Genomic DNA, 8,025 nt, shown 5'->3' on the forward strand with positions numbered 1-8,025 from the left:
GGGGTCACAAAAGTAGTCTTTATTTCACATTTCCTGCTTTCAGAACCCACTTCTAAATGCTTTAAATGTCACATTACTATCTCATGGATATTGATTTGAGTATTGACAAAATCAGGTTCTCAGGATGCCCACTTGTTTCTCTCTCTTCTGGTGCCATTAATGCTATGAGTGATGTGTGATGTGTGCTCAGTCACGTCGACTCTGAGACCTCATGGAGTGTAGCCTGCTAGGCTCCTCTGTTCATGGAATTTCCCAGGTAAGAATACTGGAGTGGGGATTGGAGTTGCCATTTCCAACTCTGGGGATCTTCCTGGCCCAGGGATCAAACCCACATCTTCAGCGTCTCCTGCATTGGCAGGCAGATTCTTTACTACTGTGTCACCTGGGAAGCCAGTGCCATGGGTAGTGGAGGCATAAATTTTCTAACTTCCCTGGTGGCTCGGATGGTAAAGAATCTGCCCACAATGCAGGAGACCTGGGTTCAACCCCTGGGTTAGGATGATCCCCTGGAGAAGGGAATAGCAACCCACTACAATATTCTTGCCTGGGAAATTCCATGGACAGAGGAAGCTGGCAGGCTACAGTCCATGGTTTGCAAAGAGTTGGACATGACTGAGCAACTAACACTTGGATTGAGAGCTTGCAAGCCCCTATGCTATAATTAAGTCAAAATTGGAAGTCAAATTGCCTTACTAGAAGTTTTAGCCCAGTTTGTAGCTATCATTTTAATTCCTGAAATTGGATTTAGGGACTCAAAGTTGCTAATGCCCGGTGGCACTTCTAGATAGAAGATAGCACTATGGCCTCAGGGTTTCAAATACAATGCCCACAGGCATTAAAAAATCATTAAACCTGTAAGAAGATAAGGCAATTTGAAGGAGAACAAGTAGTAATAGAAAACAGAGTCACCACATCAGGGCTTCTGATATTGGAGTTGTCAGCCACAGGCTTTAAAATAATTATGTTTGATAATGTTTAAGGAGATAAAACACAAGATTGAAAATCTCAGCAGAAGACTAAAAATTATTTTTGTTGATAGCAGAGGTTAGGGGTATGGCAGATTTGAAGAAAAACCAATGGAAATTCTAGAAATAAAAACATGCAGTAATCTAGATTAAGAACTCAATACATCCATTCATGTCTTTTCTATCTTAGAAAATAGAAAAACAAACCAAATAATTTTGTTCACCTTTTTGAAATATTTTGGCTTTGCTGATTCTAATTGTGTGCCTTCTTCTATTCTTTGTTCTCTGTATTATCTATCTCCTTTCATTCTGTTTGGATTTATTCTGTGTTCCTTTTCTAATCTCTTATTTGAGATACACGTCTTTAATTTTTGTTTGTTTGTATTTTATTAGCTAACATGAGCATAAAAAGATAAAAGTATTTGCTTTATCCTACAAGTTTTGTTTGTTTTTTTCTATTCAGCAAGTTTTTTTTTTTTTTTTTCATGACTAAATTATTTATTTAAGCCATCTCCTCCTGCTATAAGCAAAGGGATGGAAGATCAGTATAATGGTCCTCAAGTGTAATGGTCATCAATGGATACAAGGTGGTGAGCATAAGGTCCCGTGTACTTTTCCGGTCCATGCGTGCAGAGTAATGGTCCAAACAGTGCTGTGGTCCCCACTGGGTAGTGGTCCAGGTTCTCTTTATTCGTCTTCATAGCCGGTTGGAAGTGGATTCACATGAGGGTTATGGAATAGGGTATGGTTACCATCTCCCCAGGGAAAGGGCTTGGATCTGATGCGGAGATGGGGGTAGGCCACGAACTCGGGTCTCTCCTCCTCTCCGTGGTGCGACTTCAGGAAGACATTCAGCATGCTCACTCCCACCCCAGGGAGCGCCACGAAGTAGGTGAGGGCCTTCCACATGCGAGCTGAGCCCTCCTCTCCATGGGTGCTACTGGACATACACCGACTCAGCTGCAGCCCGGAACGACCCAGCAGCCCAGAAACCCGAGATCCAGCTGCCGCCGCCATCTTCGACCTGGGTCCCCATTCAGCAAGTTTTGATGTAGAGGGTTTTCACTATCATTCTGTTCCAAGTATTTATTAACTTTTCATTATTATTTCTTTTTTACCCTGGAGCAATGTATATTTTAAATTTCTAAGTACAGTATCTCAAAGGGCTTTTAATATGTTTTTTTGTTATTAATTTTTAATCCTGAGACCATGTTCTCTAATTACTCACTATTAAGTTAAGAATTAGCAACAAAAAGAGAACCCAAAAAACTTCCTCTGTAAAAGGCCAGGTAGTAAATATTTTAGGCTTTGCACAATATATGTAATAGTTTCTGTGACATATTCTTTTGTTTTTGCCACACCACGTGGCTTCCTGGATCTTCGTTCCCAGGGCAGTGGTGCAGTGGTGTGTGCTCAGTCATGTCCAACTTCTTTTGACCCTGTGGGCTATAGCCCACCAGGTTCCTCTATTCCTGGAGTTTTCCAGGCAAGATCCCAGACCAGGAATTAACCCAGACTCACCGCAGTGAAAATGCTGAGTTCTAACCACTGGACTGCCAGGGAATTTCTGTGGCATATTCTTTAATGGACTGTTATGTAGGCATTACAATGAGGCATTTTAAAAATATCAATATGGAACTCTAAGTTACATTATAAAATAGAAAATGCAAGATCTAGTGTATATATGATAATTCAATTTGTATTTTAAAGAATATATTAAATACATGTGCTTACATATGCATGGGATATCCTGGAAGGATATATAGGAAATTGTTAAAAATGAGTGTCTCTGGAGAAAACTGGGGACTGGATACCAAAGATGTGAGACTTACTTTTCACTATATACTTTTTGATATTCTGAATTTCTTTTTTATAATGTGTGTTATCTAGTTTAAAAAGCATTAAACCTTAAACAAATTATAGGCTGGCATGTTATCATATAATACTGTTTAATATATACTTTCCTCCCTTGTCCAGAAGAAATGTCACAATTAGAAATAAAAGTTACTTTGAAAACAGGTAAGAATATTTTATTAACACCTAATCTCAGTAAAATAAATCTTCTTAAATGTTGATAACAGAAAAACAAAAAACCTTAAGCATGCATTTAAAAACTGGCTGTTTGTGGCCTTTAAAAATTATATTTTAAACAGAATTACCTCTTGTCCAAAGTCTGTTGTTCAGATTCCAGAATAGTTTAGCTCTTTTTTTTTCTTAATATATATATTTTATTGAAGTATAGTTGACTTACAATATTTTAGGTACACAGCAAGGTGATTCAGTTATACACATGTTATTTAAAAATTATTTTCCATTATAGGTTATTACAAGATATTGACCATAGTTCCCTGTGCTATTTTAAAAAATTTTTGGCCCCACCATGCGGCATGTGGGACCTTAGTTTCCTGGCTAGGGATCTCAGGGATAGAACCCACCTCACCTGCATTGGAAGCAGAGTCTTAACTGCTGGACCACCAGGAAAGTCCCAAGTTTAGCTCTTTTAAAAAGCTGAGCTGACAAAAGTTAAAATCTAGCAGAAAAAGTCCAAGAGTCATAGAATTTAATATGAGTTAGGAAAGTTAAATTTCAAAAGCCTTACTTCTTACTTACTTAAGAAGTAGCAGAGGGCATGGCAAGAGCATAAACTTTGAAAATCTTTCACCTTGTAATAGCTACAGGAATTTGAATAATGGCTTACCTATTGGTTCATTTTCTTATCTGTAAAGTTTATCAACTACCTGACTCCTTGGCTGTTCTGGATCAACTGAGACCACACATTCCAGAATGGAGTATTGAAAAAGAGTTGGTTTTCTCTCTCTTCCCTTGGTATATTGTCACATAGAAGGAACTATGATGATATAAATGCTGCTTTGACTTTTTTTATAATAAGAAGAAAATGATAAAATAACACTAAAGAAAATATATGAATGATAAACATATGAAATGTTGCTCATCAGTATCATTGTCATTGGGGAAATGCAAATTAAAAACCACAATGAGCTACGTCTACACACATACTAGAATGACTGTAATTAAAAAGATTGATAATTACCAAGTGTCAGCAAGGGTATGCAGTGATTGGAACTTTCATAAGTTGCTGGTGGGAATGTAAAATGGTATAGCCATTTGGAAAATAACTTGTTAGTTTCTTATAAAACTGAACATGTGTACCTCCTGTTATGACCCAACCATTTCACTCCTAGGTAGTTGCCTGAGAGAAATGAAAACATGTTCAAATAAACACTTGTATGAAAATGACCATAGCAGCTTTATTCATAATAGCTCCAAACTGGAAAAACCCAAATTTCTATCAACTCATGAATAAGTAAACAGTTTGCTATATAGCCATGCAATGGAATTTTACTCAAAAGAAAAAGGAACAAATTATTCATACACATTCATTCAACATGGATAAATCTGAAAAGCATTATGCTAACTGAAAGAATCCAGACACAAAATACTACAAACTGTAAGATTCAATTTATATGAAATACCAGAATAGGCAAAATGATAGTGTCAGAGATCAGATCAACAGGTGTCCAGGGTTGGGGACTGGGGGAAGGGACTGGCTGTAAAGGAGGACAAGAAAAATCTGGGGGGAGGGGATGATAAGTATTCTATATCATAATTGTGGTGATGGCTGTATGAGTGCTAAGTCGCTTCAGTCATGTCCGATGACTTTATGAACTGTAGCCCTCCAGGCGCCTCTGTCCAGGGGATTCTCCAAGCAAGAATACTGGGGTGGATTGCCATGCCCTCTTGTAGGGGATCTTCCTCACACAGAGATCAAACGCACGTCGCTTACACCTGCTGCGTTGGTAGATGGGTTCTTTACCACTAGCGCTACCTGGGAAGCCCACGTAACTGTATACATTTGTCAAAACTCTTTGCACGTTTAAAACTGGTGAGTTTTATTGTGTGTAAATTATACTTTGATAAAGCTGATTTTTTAAAAACTAATGATAGAAGATATAATGAACAACCTTATGTCCAAAATTTAAGTTTAGATGAAATGAGCAAATTCTTTGAAAAACATAACTTACTGAGGTGACAAAAATAGGAAGGTTTTCTAAACTAAGTACATTTGTGAAAATGAAGCTAATACTGGCAAACAAACCAGCATCATACTTGTCAGGAGCATGTAGAAGATGCAATTAGGACTTGTTATTTTTTGTTATTGTTGCTGTTTCATTTTGAACTAGTATTTTGAAACCATATTTATCCCTCCTTTTTCTGTTTGCCTTTTTTTCTGCACCAAAAGGCTTGTGGGATCTCAGTTCCCTGGCCAGGGATTGAACTCTGGCCACAGCAGTGAAAATGCCTGAGTCCTAACCACTAGATTGCTGCTGCTGCTGCTGCTAAGTTGCTTCAGTCGTGTCTGACTCTGTGCGACCCCAGAGACGGCGGCAGCCCACCAGGCTCCTCCGTCCCTGGGATTCTACAGGCAAGAACACTGGAGTGGCTTGCCATTTCCTTCTCCAATGCATGAAAGTGAAAAGTGAAAGGGAAGTCGCTCAGTCTTCCCTCCATTTTCTTAGGAACTTTATCAATGAATACTATATTGCTTTCAGAAAAAAAAAATTCAACTACATTTGTTTACCAGAAACCTGGAGACATGTATTGTTAAAATTAATTATGAAAACCACAAAAGAAAAACAAATGATTAAATATATGAAAGATATACATAACTCAGTGTGAAAATAAGTATATACTCAGGATATTAAAAAAATTATAGTAGAAAGAATTTTTTCCCCCATTTATCCTGTCTTTGTAATCCCCAATTTGGTTTTGGTAGAAAATAAAATCTTACTTAATATGTCTTTATGAACATCTGGTAGTGGGTAGGAGAAGAAGGTAGGTCTCTGGATGGTATTTTTGCTTTCTTTAAACAGAAAACTATTAAAGAGATTATTCCTACTCCCATTTTTCTTACCCTTAAAAAAAGCTAAAGCTAATGTTGAATCTGTAAGTTATTGACCTTGCTTTTGTGTATCTGCACTCATTCAAACTCATTTACATAGTGTACTTCCTCTTGGATATCTTCTCATCTATTTTTGCTCTTTTTTTTCTCAATTTAATAAATCAAGAAAAATTGTCAAGGGCACAGAGTCCTAAAGCTGGAGACAGATTCCTTGGGTCAAAATCCCAGCTCTTCCATTTTCCAAATTCAAATTTTCCTATGCCTAATATTAATAACAATAACAACATCACTGACAAATATTTACTATATGGCATAGAGCAGTTAAGCAACTTGGCCAAGGTCACGTAGCACTCGATACCTGGGAAAAGCCTCACCTTTATGGAAATTCTATGCAGAGGCAAATTAATCTAGACACTCCCATTCAAGTCCGGGAAAGCAAAATTCCCTTCAACCCATCGTTGTTGATTGAGCAGCCACAGAAACAAGACAAGACTTACAACCTTAGGTCCTTGATCATCTCAAGGGGAGGTGAATGAGGAGATAGCCCAATAGTCATGTGTGAGAAATAGACATGGGAAAAAGAATTGGGGAGCTGATTTAAGTATGGATATGAGGTCCTAGAATAAATCAGGAAAAGCCAAGGGACATTGGAAAGGCAACCTTAAAGCATGCTCTTTAGAATCATCTTGGGGCTTCCTAGGCGATACTAGTGGTAAAAGAACCTGCCTACCAATGCAGGAGACATAAGAGATGAGGGTTCATTCCCTGGGTCGGGAAGATCCCCTGGAGGAGGGCACAGCAACCCAGTCCAGGATTCTTGCTTGAAGAATCCCATGGACAGAGGAGCCTGGTGGGCTACAGTCCATAGCGTCGCAAAGAGTTGAACGTGGCTGAAGCAACTGAGCACAGAATCACTTTGAACCTACAGATTCTGCCAATGTCTGCTAACACAGTTTTTGTAGTTGTTCTTCCAAAGTGAACTGACAAAGCCAGTCTGGTGAACACAGGGTTCCGAGCTGTTTGCCTGGGACTGAATGGTCTCCTGGGATGTGGGACTTTCAATTTTGAAACTGAAGATTTAAAACAACCCTGGTCAAACTGAAAGAGTTAGTTGCCACTGCAGAAGTAAACCATACCAATGCTTGCTAGCATCTGTTGATTACCTGCACTGTGTTGGGGACTTCTCAGGTGGCTCAGTGATAAAGAATCGCCCCGCCAATGCAGGAGATGCAGGAGATGCGGGTTCGATCCCTGGAGGAGAAAATGACAACCCACTCCAGTATTCTTGTGAGGAAAATTCCATGGACAGAGGAGCCTGGTGGGCTACAGTCCATGGGGTCGCAAAGAGTGGGACACGACTGAGTGACTGAGCATGCATGCCTACTATGTTAGATGGACAATGTTCTAAGAATTTTTCATATGTTTGTTCATTTAACTCTTCTAATAACCTCACCTGCCATTTGAATACTATCAGTAGCTCCATTTGGAGAAGGAAATGGCTACTCACTCCAGTATTCTTGCCTGGAAAATCCCATAGATAGACGAGCCTAGTGGGTTACAGTTCATGGGGATGAAGAGAGTCGGACACGACTTGGTGACTAAACAACAACAACAATTAGCTCCATTAGGCAATGAAGGACACAGATGCTCAAGGTCATGGTTCCGGGAATTGTTGGAACCAAACCCAGACATTGTCCTTCTGGGGTCGACCTTCACATTGTTCTATCCTGGACAAACATCCAAATATCCAGCTGTGCATTATGTCTTAGTATCTTGGATCCCCAGGAAAAGCAGAAAGGTCAGACTTGCAAGGGGCCAGTATTACAATGAATAATGCATCTGACTACGGATCAGAAGAAAGGTCAGACTTAAGAACCAAAGCATTAAAAATGTCTCTTAATTTGAACCCAGGACTGCTAGACTCCCAAGTCCATAACTCTCTAGGGCAAAATTCCTTCTGCTTTGGATGAAGTTCTAGGTCCTTAGGATACTTTGCAATTGGTTCTTATGGGTTCTGACTTGTTCCCAGACAACAATGGTTTAAATGGGATTCAATCTCAATACCGCTTAGCCAATATTTTTTTCTCTTTTAAAAAATAAGTTATCATTAGTTGATAATGTACTGTGTGCCTGGAATTG

The 8,025-nt window shown here is 39.0% G+C and overlaps 1 pseudogene across 1 annotated transcript; it reads right to left on the reverse strand.

Moving 5' to 3' along the window:
• Window positions 1-1,449: 1,449 nt before the first annotated feature.
• Window positions 1,450-1,992, reverse strand: LOC104998335 (annotated as a pseudogene). The gene has a single exon (XR_826444.1). The product of XR_826444.1 is annotated as a cytochrome c oxidase subunit 6A1, mitochondrial pseudogene (transcript).
• Window positions 1,993-8,025: the final 6,033 nt, after the last annotated feature.

Source organism: Bison bison, unplaced genomic scaffold (genome assembly GCF_000754665.1).
Source record: "Bison bison bison isolate TAMUID 2011002044 unplaced genomic scaffold, Bison_UMD1.0 scf7180017864327, whole genome shotgun sequence".
Classification (NCBI taxonomy): domain Eukaryota; kingdom Metazoa; phylum Chordata; class Mammalia; order Artiodactyla; family Bovidae; genus Bison; species Bison bison.